General features: G+C 38.2%; 1 long non-coding RNA gene across 1 annotated transcript; it reads right to left on the bottom strand.

Moving 5' to 3' along the window:
• Positions 1-9,816: 9,816 nt before the first annotated feature.
• Positions 9,817-14,496, bottom strand: LOC148053476 (uncharacterized). Its single transcript, XR_015708208.1, has 3 exons — positions 14,367-14,496; positions 11,790-12,025; positions 9,817-9,887 (listed from the first exon to the last, which is right to left on the bottom strand). It is a non-coding gene; the product is annotated as an uncharacterized LOC148053476 (long non-coding RNA).
• Positions 14,497-18,587: the final 4,091 nt, after the last annotated feature.

Raw genomic sequence — 18,587 nt, 5'->3', positions numbered from 1 at the left:
TTTTAAGTAGCTTACAGATATCTTCAGTTAATTTTGGCTTTTCACCCATCTGAATGCATTCTAACCAGGTAACAGATTTTTTAAAGGCTATTTCATCATTGCCATTCATCAGGTGGCAGCTCCTTTGAAGAGTATAGAGAAAAACAGGAAAAAAAAAGATAGAGCATACTTCTCAGAAGGTCAGGTCCTGAATAGTCTGAATATGTTGATTTTCTCTGTGCCTTTCAAGTTTCATGATCCTCAAAGAAAAGCAGAAGGGGAAATGTGCATGTTCAGTGTTACCTCTACAGGATGAGGTGACTAATTGGTACATTTGTTTTAACGTACTTTCATGTAATTGGCTGGACATTTAGAAGTTGTATAGATTCTTCATCCAAAGAAGTCTTTAAATTGACATTCTTTTCAGTACTCTAGGTCAACTGCACTTACTAGGATAGAAACAGGAATTAATTTGGGGAAATACTACAGTGTATGTCCTGCAGAAGATCATAAAAATTGTCTCTTCTAGTACCCACACCTAGTCCTGGAGCTTAAACATTTTCTAACTGCACAACACAGTCACAGTGATGTTGCATAGCAGTTTAAGAGCAGATGCAAAGCAACCACAGAGCAGACTAACCTGCAGTATTGCCCCCAAAATCAGTCATGCTGACTAAAAACTTCTGTGACCATTCTTCTTTTACTTTTTAATTTTCCAGACTTTTATTGTCTATAGAATCCATTTTTCTCTCCAGATCATTGTAAACCATTTCATGTATTGCTGTGCAACCTATTGCAAACATCACATTACCCTGGCATCTAGTATTTCATGAGAATGATTTATAAATTCCTGCAAGTTTCTGATTCTGTATGGGAATTTGCAGTCAAGGAATCACATGTAAAGCATGAATGTGAAACTCCACAAACATGAGAGTGCTTAATTCTTCAGAACCTGGAACATGTTATTAGATCAAAACTAGTGACCACTTCCTCTTTCTGAATAAGGCATCTCTGTTAATTCAGAAGACTCAGTTGATATAAGTTAATTCTCACTTAGATCTGAGCTGCATTGTTAGAGATAATATTGCTACAGGAAGAAAATATGAAACAATGCAAACACTACATAAAAATAATTCTTCTTAAGATTAGGTCTAATGAATATTTGTAAAAACAGTTCTGTTATTCTTTCTATAAAAGAATTTCAGGGCATATCAGTCTGTTTCTCTCACAGAGGTGATAACATTTTAGGAAGAAGGTTGTTTCTTTCTGATTAATTACTTTATATGTCCCTTAACTAGATGATGTATACTCTTTACCCAATACATTAAAGATGCCTACTCCTGATATCACAGCAGCCCAAGGGACCGATACAAGCAAAACAGGCTTTCTTAACTTCTGTATCAACCTTATGTTTTAGTACAGATTTTAAATATTTTGAATCTCAAAACCTTATTTTTTCCATTTTCAAAGAATATATGATCTTGTAAATGTGAAGTATTTCAACAAAAAAGTGTATAAGGAAAACTCTGAGAATTATAAATTATGAATTAAATATCTGGCAAGCTTTGTCTTTTTATTTTGTTAAGATTTTGTTTCAGGAAGTGATCTTTATTTCTATGAAGTTAATATGTTATTCACAAATGGAATAGTTTATAGAAATGTGTCTAGTTTTTAGGAAAAACCTTTGAGCTTATCCATTGTTCATAACCTGTCCATCTTTCAGAATTTGCTATTTATTGTTCATGGCTTCTCAGAGACTGTCAGGCATGTTTTGACTCCATGGTGTGATGCAATATGTCAAAACCTAGGTTCTTGCATTCAAAGAAAAGCAAATCTCAAATAACTAAACAAGCTGAAATTTAAACAGATTGAGGATCTCTGAAAAATACATTTATACCACTCAGAAGACAAAGCATTACTGCAATGCTTTCCACTGAGTTTTACTCTGGAGCTTTAGATTTTTAAAAAAAAAGGAAGGAAAAAATCCTTTTGTCAGAGTTCCACCTGATTCTAAAGTAGACTAACATTTTGCCTAAACTGACTTGAGAAGTTTCCATTTTCCATTGCAGTATTATGTCAGATTAATTGGAGCTAAATTTCCTGGGTAAGAACTTGAAACAAAAAGTGATGTTTTCAATAGTGTAAAATATTTACTGTGTTTTTGTTACAAAACATCTCCAGCAAGTCTGAGGGAACTGAAATTCATATCCAAGAAGCCAACAATTCAGTGTTTGGGGTATCAAAACGCCCTTTAGTTCTTGAAGCACATCTCATGTTAGGTGCTGGTGTGGGACTCAGGCACTTGAGTCATTCTATTTCCCAACAAAATTCTGCTAAACCTACTGGTAAAGTGTTGTCTCCTTCCCTATATGGTGCCTGTCCAACATCAAAGGTGAGCAGCCTAGACCCTGTTGGTGAGGTAGGCCTTGCCATAACACATCAGAGACCCTACTGTTCTTAGAGCAACAGAATTTGGATCTCTTCAAGTTCACTGTCTCCTTCCCCAGTGAAAAAAGACAGGTGTACCTGAAGAGTGTGGTAACTCAAGTTTGTGCTGTCTTTCTGATAAGCAAACAGGGGAGCTAAAACCTTCCTCCCACTTCCCACTTTTTACCATCTCTGAGTGCTGAGCAGACCAGACAAATTAGGCCACGTTGTAAATTAAGCACTGCTCACGTAGGGACATGGGCTCACTGTACTCTTAAATTGTTAAAATGGTACCCACCATGGTTTTGGCCTGAGGTGATTAGCAGGGTAGGAGAAGTTCTCAGTTTAGGAGTTTGCATGGGCACAGAAGTAACTGACAGAGAGTTTGGAAGTGGCCACCATATTCTGAAGGCAAAGAGGGCTTGGCAAGTATGGACATGGTCAGAGTGTGCCTGCTGAGTCTGAGAGACAAAGAGCAGATCACAGCAGTCTCTATAAGCATAGCTATAGCCATAAATATCAATGACCAGGTAAGTAATCAATAATGCCTAGATCAAAAGCACAGAAAAAAATAGTAGGGCCCAATAGCCTCAAGTTTGTTGCCTACCACTTAGACTGCTAGCCACTGATTCAATTTGAGATGCAGCAAACTTAAATTTGGTGTTGATAAGTATCAAAGACCTCAGAGATGAACTGATCTTTTTCATGGAAAATGACGCTGGACTTGAGCTACACAAGATAATGATTTTGAATTAAATGGAAATTTAAATCATAGACATTAACATTCTTAATTTCCAAATTTTGATAAACAACGGAAACTAGGCAGTTAACTCAGCTGGACCTGAATTTGATACATGAATGTAAAAGAAGCTTTAAAGTCAAGGGTGCAAAACTTATCATGAATCTCTGTCTCAGAGAGAAAAAAAAAAAGAAAGCTTGCAGGAAGTGATTCCAGATCTGACCAGATGAATAGTCACAAAGAAAAAAAAAGGATATTAGAAATAAGCAGAGTGCCTACACTGATTAGGGGAAAAATGACTGATCATCAAAGAAAAATGCCTTAGAGGCCAAAAAATGTGGAGATAAAGTGAGAATAACAAAGAGTCAAGCTGAGTTAGACCTTGAAAAGGATATTAAAACACATAGCAGAAGATTCTTCAGCCATGTGAATAAAAAGAACAAGGGTGGAAAAAATAAGTAAGGCCAGAATGTAGTGAGGATAGAGTAGAAATTAAGAATAAATCAAGTATAGGCTGAAAACTGAATTATGCTTTAGTTCAGATTTCAATGAATGCGCAAAGATTTTGAACATGGGGGAAGAGTAAGGATGGGGAAAAAAGGTATAGAAATGGAAACCAGCACAGTCAAGGTTGAAGCACAATTTGAGATGTCTAATGTACTCCAGGAAGGAAAAGTGGAAAATGAGTATAATCCCAAGGGGGAACTGGCAAACCAAATTGCAAGTGGAGCAGCAGCTATTTTTAATAAATGCATAAAGCCCAGTTGGTGCCTAATATTTGGAGACACATCACACACACAGTAAAGAAGCTGGAGTGAGAAAGTGGTCTGAACAACTACAGGCCACCTAGATTTTAGTTCAATAATTTGATGTCTTAAAAACAATTTTTGAATAAAATAATTATTAAAGGCATGGAGGTCAATTACTGAAAGAGTTTATCTAAGGCAGGTCATGATAAACTAACCATCAATTTTCTTTTTTAAAATAAATGAATTTCCAGAAAGAGAAAACGAGGCAAATCTAAACTTTCTGGACATTGGTGAAAACTTTTAAAGTGGCCATTGAGAGATTATCAGCAAAGCCAAAGAAGATGGCAATCAGCAAAGGAACTGCAAAGCTCCTTAGGATTTGACGAGACAGGGCACTAGAGCAGCTGTCACTAGAGAAACTCCAGGTTGGGAGAAAATGGCTTTGTTTCTCAATGATCATTTTGGAGACAGAGCATTAATGTTCCCATTAATGGCTTTGATACAAGAGATCTTCCCTGAAGCCTGTCAGAGGCACAGAATTAGAAGACAGTGAATATGGAGCAACTGGGTGATATCAAGCATGGTAGGATTAGGCTGGGATTCAACAAGATAAAAATTACATTTTGGGGGGTGGGGGTGGTAAGAAGGTGACGAAGACCTTATCAGCTGGAAATTGCTGATGTGATGAAGAATTTCACCATACGAATTCTTTGCAAGATTACTGCCAAAATTATGCAGAGGTACGTAAGGACTAGTGGCATTTTACAAAGCACTGATGAGATGTTAGGTGTTATCTTGCATACAATTCTGGTAACCCATACTGAGGAAAGATGGATGCAGAAAAGGACTACCAGTATGGTCAGAGAATAATAGGTTTATTTAATTTGTCATGAGAGCTAGTTTAGCCTGGCAAATCAAAACTGAGAAGTAATATGATTACATTCTATTAATACATCAGAGAGATAAATAGCACAGAAAAAGAACAGTGATTTAAAGCAAAGGATGATGCTGGCACAACAACAGAAAAGTATAAGTTGGTCCCTGAATAAATTCAATCTGGAAATCAGAAGATTCTTATTTGTTACAGCAGTTAGATCCTGGAACAGCTTTGCAACAGGAGCAGTGGGAGCAGAAAACTAAATGCTCTTGAACTGGAGTTTGGAGCTTTGTATGAGGTGCACTGGCACTTTATTTGCATATAAGTTTACCAGTCAGGTGGCCTGCTCAGCAGATCGTTTCTACATGATGTTTATCATCCTGCTATGTATGTGTATATTCATATACATATGTGTGCATGTGTATATGTGTATATATATATATATATATATATGCACCCTCATATACACACATGCATTCACAAAACTCCAAAGCAATTCCTCTATTTACTACGTTGCATCAAAACCCAGGAAAATTATACGAATCAATAGAGTGATTATTGGGATTACCACAAGGCAATTTTTGCTTGTGAAAAGCTAGAAAGATTTATGTGCTTGAAATCCCTAGGGAGTGGTTACAAGCTGTGAATGCAGGAAATAGTTTCGGGCTCTTGTTAGTCCCTAAATGACAAAAAAGGAAATGCTGATGGGAGATGCTGGCTTAATTCAAAACTGCATGTTGCCTCTAGGCAATTAGAAAGCACCAAGCTGCTTCTTTGAAACAAACTAGACCCAAAGCTTTTGAATTTTACATATTATCTATTAAAAACAGCTATTGACAGTACAGGAAACATGAAAATCTAAATAGCAGGAATGAAAGGGGAAATACAAAAAAAACTAAAGTCTATTTCTCCTGTTCTTAGGCAAAAAGTCATTCTGTACTCAACTGGATGCAGATGCAGCGTTGATAGAGAGAAAATCAGGTCAGCAACGCTCTTGCTGTTTGATTCTAGTACTGCTATGCATAAAGCAGAAATCATAAGGGTTGTGTGACTTAAATTCACTCCCAACGTTATTCCCTGTGAATGAAGTCAACTAGCATGGAACAGCCCATATCTGTACCACTGAACTCTCTTACCTTCCAAAACAGTGTGGTGGCATCCAAAGTGACTCTTCAGGGGGCTTGCTGGCCCACCCTAACTCCCACACCTCCCCAGGAATTGTCTGGGAGAATGCTCATTGGCCTGGGTCAAAACCATGCCAAGGACTCTGCTAACAATTTAACAATATATATGACTGACTGACTTCCAGTACCCCAGGAATGTTCTCTGGAGCTGCTTAATTTATGAGTACAGATATAATCAAGGGGTACTGTTGCCCCTTGTTCCCTTGATCCCCTAGTAAATCTGCTCCAGCAACAAAGACAATGTGGAGGCCAAATCAGAAATGCAGTAATTTTCCTAACTATTACTTAAAAAGGTAAAATTTCTCTACAGTGCAGCAATAAGAAAATCATCTGGATCCAGCATGCCAAGGAAATGCATCATATTTGAAACTTCAAGAGGCTTCTCTACAGATGTCTGACCAAAAGGGGTCAAACTCATTCAAAGCCTATAGCGCATGGATTAGGGCCTTTGACTGATGAGAATATCCACAGCACATGTTAGAGCTGAGGATCCTTGCATGCCTTCTGTGGCTCATGTCAGGATTTTGGATGGGTCTAACTACAGGAATATTTGGTTTGCATGTGTACACGTGGGCGCCCAAGCAGAAGAGCAATGAAATGGGATTGACAAGCCTTTTTCATTTTCCATGGAAGAAGGTAAAGAGCCACAACTAACAAACCACTTCCTGGCTTTGGACAAGCCCCCATGGTATCGGTGACAGTGGATGACTGTGACCATAGCAGTAGTGGCAATGGCAAAGGGACTCATAGGATGCTCACCTGTAAGTCTTCATCCTACTGCAGGTGCTCTTTGTCTGTGTGTACCCTTCCTGTGCAGCGGGTACAAGGCCAGCTGGAAAACAAAAAACAATATTCTTTTGTTATTTCCACAGTGTTCAATCTGACTTGTTTAGGTGCCATCAGAGCTTCTGCCTTTTGTTGTGATCTCTGTATCAGTGGTTTCAGTTTGCTGTCTCAAGGAGAGTGGACATTACTATATTTCTCTGTGCATGAAGAACCTGTCAAAGACTTTAGTTAAAGCTAAGTACAGTCTTAAGAATACAAGGCAAAGATCCATCTATGATGAGACAGTGTTTCCTTTGTCATGGCCCACATTTTTTTCCTTTTTCCTGAGGACAATCATTAGCTGTTAATTTCTACTATGGCTTCAAGACTCCTCCTTCATCTCTGCCAATGCTTTTGTGTTCCCTTCATGAGACATACTTCCATGTCCTTGCAAAGATACACATTTTTCTCCTCAAGCTTGCTCTGTTTACCCAGTGGAAGTCGCATGTGCTGGGGCTTTGTAGACTCAGTAGATGTTTTGGTGTTTATTGAAGTACTGGAGAGGTTAAGAGGTTCTCTGCCTTAAGTGCTGACATTGTTGTGTTTCACACTTCAAATTAAGCAGCTAAGCCACATATATTTTGAATTATTTACTGGAAATGATAGCAGAAAAATCACTAAGTAATGAAGAGAGGCATGCATTTCAAGTGCTTTCACTCTATTCCACCAATGCATCTCAGTCCAAGATCAAGGACAACTGGAAAAACCCTGAGAATTGTCAGTTGCCCTTCTTAGCACTGCTCCTAGATGGAGATACAGGAGAGTCAAGCACCTAGTCCACTTGTCTGTGTCTCAGGATACCTGACTGCCTCTGACTTGCTGATGATGGGGCAAATTATTTGATATTTTTATTTTATTATATGATATGTATATATTATCACATATGAAATAAAGATAATGGAGCTTTTGTACAGCAATTTGGGATCTATAAATGCAAATGGCACTAAAAATTAAAGATGACTACTTACATTGACATTATAGTTCTTTTGTCAATAAAGATAGCTTCTGACTGAAAGGGTTTCTAGGATTAACTTGATTAGTTCCTTACACTGTTAGCGCATATAGGATCCATTTTCCATATCTTGAAGAAGAAGGAGAAATATTTGTTCATAAACAAAAAAGTAGATATCCTGTTCTGGTTCAAAATCCATTTCATGTCGAATAAAAATAACATTTACATACAAAAGAAAAAAAAATCTCTTTCTCCTTCCTTATAAAAATGATTACATCAGAGTCCTGTTACAATTGTTTGAGAATTTAGGGAAGCTAGTGATTATTTTTCTGTACTCTCTCCAACTAAAATGTTGTGTTCTTCACAAGTAGTCCTTTTCCCATTGGTGTGAATCCCAAGAGTGCATTAAATAATACACTTCTAGTTGTAAAACAGATGGAAAAGTGTTTAAAAAGGTGCCAGGTTTATTTATGGAAGCATGAAATTGAATTTAATAGGAGAATTTTGCCAGTATGAAATGTGAACTCTCAAAACAGGAAGTGGATTTTATTGCTTATTTATTTTATTACCGGATCAGCTGCCCAGAACTGTAGAATCCTTCCTCTCAGGAATTATTTACTTTCCAACTCTGAACCAGAACATCTTGACCATCAGTTGTTACATCTTCTGGCTGCCAGATTCTCAACTATAAACATATGTGGTGCTGTCTATCTCAGATGATCTTCTGCAGATTTATATAGAGAATGTTTTAGTTTTAGATTTATTTCTTGATTTAAAACAATATGAACTGAACTGCCTAAGCCAAGGGAAAGAGAATTTCCTTTAACTCTTGATTAGTCTTTAATTAATAATAGGCTGTTTCTTTAAAGGGCTTGTGGCATGTATACATTATGCATCAAAGATACAAGAGCTAAAAGTCAGTGGGCAAATTATTTCTTCTCTGCACCTCCAAAGGATGCCTAGTGAAAGAACAGGTGCTATTCAGCTTCCAAAAGGTGAGTAGCATTTGGGAAAATTGCACAGGGAAACAGTGTCCCATGTTTTCTGGGGACAGGCTGAGCTCGTATACTCGGATGGAGTTGAATAAGGCTGTTGACAGCTGGAGCCAGTCTGTAAACCTGTACCTCACTGTCATTCCCTTTTCCTGTACATCTGGACAGTAAGTAGAGGTATTTGGGATGGTGAACATGCTTCCATTTTCAGTCAAGATAAAATTGTGATAACCTGGTGGAGACCACATTTAAAAAAAAAAAAAAAACTGTGGAAATATATTTTTCAGGATATTAGACTGAATTGATGAGTATGATTTTTACACCTCCAAGGAACTGGGTGCTGCAGATGCCCATATTTACTATAAGACAGCTGTATCTTGCAGACTTCATTAAGGCATACTCTCAAAAAACCCTTAGGTTATTGCTACATGTAAGAGCCTCTGAGAAGGATAAATATCTGCAGTGGTGCTCTCTATTTAGAGAAATTGAGGCTCAGACATTCCTCACTATCACAATGTAAACCAATGTCAGAACAAAGCTCGGAGTTCTGTTCCCTGAGGCCCTGGTCCAGTGTTGTCCAGTACCACAGTGCTCTCAGGCAATGTGCTAACAAAAACCTATTGTGTGCGTGCGCAATGTGCATTTGTGTTCAGCTCAGTGCTGGCACTCACATACACTCACAAATTTCTGTTTTATGCAATAACACTAAATGTTTTCAGCATGAAACTCATGCATGTGCAGTTTTGCATGGGAACTTGAAAACAAGTGACAGCCTTGATCTTGCTGCTCTCAGTTTACCAATTATGGATAAAGATTGAAGGCAATGTGGAACAACATCATGGTCATGATCCAAATCCCATACAGGAAAGACATGGTTACAATAGGCTTTGTGGCAGACATTAAATCTCCTCAAAGTAAGTGCACAAGACTTTCTTATGCCTCACCTTTGTTGTATTGTTGTCTTTTAAGTTTATTAAATGACTTACAACTGCGTCGCATCTCGTTGTGACTCTCCCCAGGACAAAGGCATATCTCCAAGATGTTCAGAGTGCCTGGGATCCAAGCGTCCAGATATTTTGAGGGTTGATGACATGGTTTGGAGAAATAACTCCTTCAAAATAAAACTTTTTTACTGAAATATGTGTCTTCATAAGCAATTGAACCTAAACATTTGTTAAAAGGAAAACAAAAGAAAGTTGACCATGTAAAAGAAAACTCATCATTTTAAGTTCCAGCTATTAATGATACTGTGAAACTCATGAGTTTTGTGAGACCTTATATTAACCATGCGTGCCATTCATCAGCTTCATTAATATGCCACAAGCACAACTTCTGACATGTATCAGAACCAATTAAGCTTATTTTTGTACTTTTTATTTCTTGGAGACAGATTGTTTGAGTTCAGAAGGGCATACAGTATCTAGCAGATCTGGAAATTCATTCAAATATGGGAGTAAGGCTCTTCTTTTAGTTCTGGCCAAAATTCCTACAAAGTTTTGTACAATGGGTTTGAAATCTCTTATGCATTTAAAGAAAATCCTTTCAACTCACTCTGGAGTCCTGCTTTATGTTTCATATTGCTTTGAACTTATTACCTCTTCACAATGTCTTGGAACATTAGTTTGGGAGCATTTAAAGCTAATGATTAAATGTATAGTGAAACAACACTTTGATGTTGCCAGAAGCAATTAATTTTCCCTATTTATACACAAAAGGTTATAAAAGACTGTGTTATGACAAATGAAATGATTCAGTGAATTCAAAGTAAGTTAACTGAATTTTAAAGGATTGTTACTACTTGGTGGAAAAAAGGAATCCATCAAGCCTTATCATAAGTCAGAAAGCTGTGATTAACTTCTGGAGTTTTGAATGCTTTTAGAATTAGAAAAGAAATTATGAATTTGTCAGCTACATAAAGCCAGCCTATAACAGGTTCATTCAGAATGACGCTTTCATTGAAAATAGCTTACTGGGTGTAGATAAATGAAGTTTATGAGCTTACAGAAGTGACTGAGAGAGACCACATTTACACATAAGTAGCCTAACTATGGTATGTTCTCTGCGCAGATGCCTGTTGAACCTTATTAACAAATGGAAAAATGTACTGTATGTTTTTACTCCTACATTTTAATAGGCAGAGCATCTCACACTTCATTGAATCCATGTGCTGGAGACAACAGACATGATTAGAATATAAATCATCCAGAGCCAGGGACTGGAAGTCAGGTTCTGCAACTCCTGAGGCTCCTTCTACCTATGAGTGGGCATACCACCCTTTTACTTCACTGGGAGCCATGCAACAGAGCGGGGACATCGCACGTGCATGCGTGCACACACACACATGTGCATACATATATCCATGCATTCTAAGACTGTGGACATGCTTAAACAGGAAGGAGTTATACACTTCCAGCCATCAAAAAAATGTGACAAATGAAAAAATGTAAAAGAATAAAATAACCAAGGAATTAAGAACTTAAAGACAGTTTAGTTTCATGCAACATAATTAATTTTTCAGTTTCTACTGAACTATAGAAAGTTTCAATTTCAGGCTAAGTCTTTATCTTATTTGTCAGTTTAAGAAATATGTTTGTTACACTGACCAAGAGATACACAAATTCTAACATGATCCTGCACAGTAAAATTTCTAAACTGATAGCAGTGGGAGAATTAGCTATCAGGAAGGAAAAAAACTGCTATGCTTTTGCCCAGGAGTCAGCCCCAAACTTTTCTGATAGTTCATAAACTGAAGGCAATAATTTGGCTTTCATCCTCGTCTCCCTTCCCCCTGCCCCTTTATCGCCTGTTAGTCTCTTCAGAATAAAGCAATGAACTTCTGGCTTTTACAATGAGTTAAAACTATTTGACGAACAGAGCTTAGATTGTCTAACACATAGATTGTTTGCAGACCTCCAGAGCATTTAGGGGTATTATTTTTACTTTAGAAGTTACACAGTGCTAGCAAGAACTTTTTCTTTGAATGCCAGGATCCCAGTGAAGGAAAACCATGAAGGTTTTTAGAGATCAGTTCAGTTGTATTTGAGACATACTTGGGAATGCAGTACCTCTATATAGGGATGGCAGACGTGTAGTTCCCACAGAAAATACTTGTCCTTCGCAGCAGAAGCTAGAAGCCAGGAAAATGTGCTTGGTCATCTCAAATACCATTGGGCATCTAGGTTTAGGTGAATGAGTTGTGCCTTAAATATACCGGCATTCAACAACTCAGCTACAATTCTCCTTAAGCTTCATAACAGCATACAGCGTCTTTGGGAGATGGGGAAGAATTATCTGCAGAAAACTGTGGCAAAAAGGAAACTTCATAAATATCCAGAGGGACTTCACAAAATAAAATAGTTACTTTTCACATTTCATTCCATTCAGTCACCTTTCCAGCTCTGAATTAGGCACCCATACTGTCTATAAAAGTGATAAAGTGCATGACTGGAAACAATCTGAATGATCATAATCTAATTAACTGGTTCAAGAGAGAATAATAAGTAGCCAGTAAGAAACTGGGAGAGAAATTGGACCTCTGTCCATAAGTCTTGTCTCTAAAAAACAGATAGATGCTAAACTCTATTTTTGATTATTAACTGGAAATAATATCCCTAGATCATCTTGTAGACATGAAAAAGCATCGACTTTCCTGTTAATGGACCAACACTTTAGGCTTTTGTCTGGAAGGTGTTGGCAGTATTAACATCTGTCTGTCTGATCATAAAAAGAGTTTAAATTTTTTTCTTATTCATAGAGAACTCTAAGTCACCATACTGTTAGATATATTCAGTCTCTCTTCTAGAAACTGTTCCTTTTTTTTTTTTTTTCCCTTTAGATCTTACTGACAGTAAGCAAGAAACGAACTCTTTTTGGGGTTCTTACCTAAGATGAGGGCGAGTCAGGCTCTAGTTTTACTTCACTGAATATTTGATTATTTATTCAAAATGGAACAGCTTCAAAAATATTTTCCTTAAAAATGTTCAAACAAATCATCTTGACATTTCCAATATTTTTTTTTGGCTGAAACAATTGGCCAAATCTGGTACAAATTTGCAGATAGTTTCCATCAACACGAAAGTGCATTTTTGAGCAAACAAAGAATTCTTCCATAAAAATTGCCTGGCTCTAATCAGGGCTGAGGCAATTTTGCACATGCCAACCAGCAGAAAATTAGGTATTGGATAAGCAAGAGTGGTGAGGATCTGGGTTCTACCTAAATCCCCTTGTGGCCTTGGTCCAAAGTGATTAGCCCCAGGTCAAACAGAAAGCCTGTAGTGAATCAAGCAAATTAAATCCAACCCTCCTGAGCTATAGGGTAATGTGCTAGTCCCAAGACCTCTCTTCTTGGGGGCTGGAAGGGAGGAGGTTATTAAATATCAACACAAAGTAACATCTTGCACTACAGAGGCCCATGGCATGATGTTCTGGAGGAGAGACAGGGGATTACACATGCCCCCGAGCTGGACCTGTTTCAAGGGAACCCACAAGAACTGTCTCTGCCAATGCCGGGAGCTGTCAGTGTCCCTTACCAGCAGGCTACAGCTTGGAAGGCCACTAAGGAGGTGTCCTGATGAACTAAAGGGCAGTGAGTTGTAGCACAAAATGCTGCTTTAATCTGGACTTGGAATTGAAGAGACTTATTTCCTTCAAAACATCGTAGAACAGAGTAATCCTCAGATTTATTTTGATTAGCAATCTGGATACCTTCTTGGCAGTGTTTATTAGATCTTAATGTAGCTCAGTTGGAAAGCCATATATTTTGCTTTCTCCCCCTTTGAATTACTGACCGTTATTGTCTCTGTTAATGAATCTGGATAATTTTAACTGTCAGATTCTAATGTAACTCTCTGAATAAATTGATTGAATTGAAGTTGAACCCACCTCTCTGTTCAAGCTAAGAATGAGCCTGAACAGAAGTCTCCAGAGTTTCCTAAAATTTCAGGGAGTTTATTAGTGGAAAACTGATTTTGAACCACGGAACCTAAAGTGACTGCATAGTTTTGGTTTCATACTGATGTCAGGTCAAAGGGAGATTATACTCCCACTGCAGCTCAGATGTGGCCCAAAGTGAATAAAATTACATCTGAATATTTCGGGGACAGATATCACTGTTCCTGGAGCTGACCTTTCACTTTATCCTCCTCCTCCTTTTGAAATACCTTTTTTAAACAGATTGGAGCACCAATAACTGAAAACTATTTTTCACTTCTAGTCATTAGAAACCTAGCGTTTGATGAGTTAGTGCCTTCAAAAAGTAGAAACCTGTTCATGTTGCAGGTAGCTATTTTAATTGCCCTCAAAGCAGAAAGTGATGCAGGAGATCTTACTTCTCAATAACTGCACTTTTCTGAAGAGTATTGTCCTTATGTCCATTCTTTTAATAGATCTTCTCACCTGTAACTGGAGGAAATGCTCCCCACTCTCGGTAAGGCTGCACATGAGTATATAGGATGTCTTGGTTATCTCTGGTCTTTCAAACACAGATTCTGAGTTACCAGTGAGAGAGGGAAGAGTGGGAAGTTCAACATACAGATCATACTCCTAAAAAAAGTGTATTTGTTGATAATCTCACTGTCTGTGCTAAAGTGATAACCCATGTCAAAAAGCACCCTGTGAGTGACTCTGGTAGTAATGTGGTTTACCTGGAGGTGAGTTTTGGATTCCTGCAGACAGTCAGCAATGAGATGTGCAGCACCATGCATGGACCTCCGTGCAGAAGCATACCAGGGACTAATGAAGGTATCAGAGGTAGAAACTCTTCTTGACACTTGCATTTGGCTAGGGTATGTTCAGATGGCAGAAGGAAGCTTCTTAAACAGCCCTACAGCAGGCAAAACCGGTCTAATTGCAAAGGACCAGCTAATTAATTAATCAATCACAGCCAGTTGCAGATTTCTTTGTTCTTTCTCCACTCTCACTGCTAGAAAATGGCTGTTTTGCTGAATCTGAGTTCAGCTATTGTCATGAGCAACTGCAGACATCAGCCCCTAGGTGTCCTGACACAAGAAATAATTCTGTGGACACTGAAGATAGGAAGAACACTCTAATTTAGGAATAAGGCTTTTAAAAAAGGATTTAGTTAATTTTCTAATCAAAGGAAAACCTGGGTCCATCAAGATATTATATTAGCAAAGAATCTGAAGAGACATGTTCCTGATGGGAGAGGAACTGATATAAATCTTCTGGCAAACAGTTACAAATAAGTCACAACTGGAGCCCCCAGAATTAAAAGTTAGTGAAGAAGCTCCTCAGGGCAGGCAGCAAAGGTCCAGATTTCAGAATTGCCAAGACAATTCACACTGGCTCGATCCTGCCTTACCTGAGTAAAACCTCTGGGATCACAGTGATCATAGTGTTGACCACCAAATTTAACTGAAGTTAGTCAAGGCCTAATTGGGAATTGTGACCCTTACTTGGTTGATTTCTGACAAGTAACACTAGAATTATTTCAGAAAATCAGAGTTTTTCTTAGGTATCAGAGCACTCTTGCTAACACCAGAACACAGCTTTACTGGTTTATTCCAGCATTGCCTGTGACAAGCATGGTGACAGGACTTTCAGGAACAGCTGAGGACAGCTTAGAAGAATCAGTCTTTATCTCGTCTTTTACACTTTACTTTTCAAATTAGCATATTCATTTTCTACCATTTTAAGTACATTAAAAAATTAAAATCTAATTTTTACTGGCTACAGTGACAGATCATTTTTGTCACATTTATAGCAACATTTAAAATGTTGGCATGGTTACCCTTTTGCTTCATTGCTAACCATAAACAGTTTTTGCAAACTATCCAAGTAATCTAATTGAACAAAAATATCCTTTCTCCTCCCTCCCCCCTTCCCCCCGCCTCCATTCCCTTCTAACCAAGGCACTTCTTCACAAAAACTTTCTGGGACAGTTTCTACATTTTGACATATCTGCAGCACACCTCATTTATATCAAGGAAATTTCTTAGTTCCTGAATTTCTCCTACACAGCACAATAGATCAATACTACAGAACTGTGTATGTCTGAAATCAAAGCACATTTCTGCTTGGAGAGCTGAACTGGCACTTTGGACAGGATTTTGTTTGAAATTAAGATGTTTAGATTTAGAGAGAGGATTAAGTTCACTTAATATATTAACATATATTTCCTTATATAGGTTGTACAATGTATAGGTATAAACCATAGGTTTAAATCTTATTGTAGGTATATATTTCTTCCATTTGGGTACTATACAGTATTGCACCTATTCCCTAGCTGCTTCTCTAAAAGAATATGGGTCTCCTATAGGCGCCATGTCATATCTGCTGGTACTATGCAGATAGCTTGGACAAGTTCGGGTGTCTCAAATGGCACTAGATTTCTGCTTAGAGTTCTGAATCCTACCATAGGTGTGAGTCTACATCAGGTGTCTCCTTTTGGATGAGTTTTTTTTCTCCAAACTCTACTCGCTGAAGTGACTTAATCTCCACAGTCTATAATGAGAACATAGGTACTCACAGATTAATGCTACATGATGATATCTAAACAGAGAGGTCTTACTTTCAGACTGCATACTGCCATTAGAGACTTCAATATTTTCTCTTGACCATGGTGGGCAGGAAGCAAGAACATGCCAGACTATCCATCCCAGCACTACCTGTGCTCAGTCATTGGCTCACAATACCTGTGTATGAAGAGGCTGACAACTCATCTTTTGAAAAGAGTAATCAACTATTAAACAAGTTCTAAAATCAGTTCTGACTCCTGCTATAAACTGTGGAGTCCTATCATCCCTTGAAGGAGGACAAGAGGGAGCTTCAGCAGAAGATAAGTCCTTGAGGGGAAATGTCATGACTCCTTGTGCTCTGAGCACCGTAGTGGCAGCAGCCATTGCTGAGGAGAAAGGTAAGTCAGGAAACAGTGAAAAGAAACAATTTCATTTGTGAAAAGACTTGTTTAAAGGCAGGATAACATGAGATCCAGCATCTGTTGGGAAAGGAGGGAACTTTCTGCTGGCAGTGTGGATATGGTGATGGATCAGAAAGATTTATGCTTGTGAATTGATATCAGTAATTAGATGTGACTGAAGACAGGCATTTGTATTTCTCATCCAGGTCCTCATGCCTGGGCCTGTCTGTGAGAAAGGCAGGACTGGATACCAGCTCCATGGCAAGTCTCTGTATTGAGCTACAAGTGGGCTATGGGATGCCTCGAGCTACATGTTTGGTGTTGGGGTATCTGCAGTGCTTTGGCAATTAGGAACTGTTCTATCTACACTTGGAGTAACTGTGTTCAAGGTGTTTGACATGTTGCACTAATAGAAAGCTGGAGTCACGCAAAGCTTAACTCAAGAATTGGACATATACTGTGTTGTGGGTGAAATTCCTGGAGCAAATTCCTTATTGTCAGGAGTGACAGAGGGGATCTTGAATGCTTGCAGCTCTTCTTGGTAACATCTGTGCCTGGGTGATAGGAAGTCTAGCACAATGATTTTTGAGCCTCCAAAAGAAACCTGCAGGTGTTATGAGAGAGATCTCAATAGTTTTGGCCTGCAGTGGGGGAACACTCCTGCTCAGAGGCCTCCTGGTGCACCATCTCCAGAAGAGCCACCTCTGCTGTGAGACCCAGAGGTCTCAAGATACTCCGCAGTCCCAATCCCCTGATACTTCAGACTGCCTAATTACTGAGAAATTGTATTTGTCTCAGGGACAAGGTGAAATCACTTGCCTGTGGTCACATAAGAAACATACGGCAGAACTTGAAATGTAATTCTGCTTCCCAGATCCTCAGTGTTAAAGTACAAGACTTTTCCCCTTTCTGAGGATGCTTTATGATGATATTTACAGTTGCTTGTGGTTTCCTATCTATGTTGGAAAGAAGCTAGACTCTGCTATTTATAATAAGCAATTTAGGGCAGTAATTGTTTCCAGTATTTGCCCAGTTCTAAAAATAACAATGTTAATGTGTACTAATTCTTTGTAGTTAAGGAGGCTTCATCACTATACTGTTGTTTTATCTGGAAGCTAAGCAAATGTGGATGTAACCCACTATCTGACAAAGACCAATAGCCTGACTAGGCAGCTATGTTAAATTTAAAACCAGGCAGGGATGTTTGACTTTATATGGGTTTTAGATGCATCTGCATCTCTGGAGAGAAGGGCAAGAGGCCTGGGACTGAGAGCACTAAATCTTTAATTAAAGAACTCCTAACCGTGCCTACTACATTTATAAATAACAAAACATTTATCAGAGCTTTTATCTTTTCTTGCAATCATCAGGCTGTACTAGATGTTGACAAAGTCAATGATTTATGCCTCAGATTTTTTTTTCATTACCAAATACCAAAGATGTTATTATCAGTGAAATCTTATGCAACTTAAATCTTGGGGCTTTCATTGCTCTGCCTAAGGAATATTGTGAGCCTTTCTCACAAGTCATTTTGGATTATGTTAGCCCAACAAAAGAGATTAAGTCTGCATAGTGAAGTTGCATCCAAATGGAAATGTTAGGTGGTTTTCCTTAAAAGGATTAGTGGTTTAAAAAAAAAAAAAAGAAAAGAAAAAGAAAACAGCACTTTAAAGAATGCTTTCAATTATTTTAAACATTAAGATATTAGTTGTTGAATTCTAATTTGTTCATTATCTTGTATTTAAATGCTTACATTCAAATTCCTGCATACCATTAGGTATGAAAGATTACTCTCTTGCTCTGTTCTAACAACAGAGCCTTCATTGCACCAAGTGAAAAGATACCAAAGTGTCCAAGGAAAGGTTGAACTGGAGCCTTAATTCATAATCATCTACCTAAATGCGAACAGGGAGTAGCTCAAGAACAGATCCAGATTATAAATCCTGGGTGAACATCTCACTTGCCAGTGTGGAGGTCGAGGGGCAGC

This window comes from Nipponia nippon, unplaced genomic scaffold (assembly GCF_047370975.1).
Source record: "Nipponia nippon isolate SJK-2023a ecotype South Korea unplaced genomic scaffold, ASM4737097v1 scaffold_4, whole genome shotgun sequence".
NCBI lineage: Eukaryota > Metazoa > Chordata > Aves > Pelecaniformes > Threskiornithidae > Nipponia > Nipponia nippon.
The sequence above is the reverse complement of the archived record's forward strand: the minus strand, read 5'-3'. Positions and strand labels throughout refer to the sequence as shown.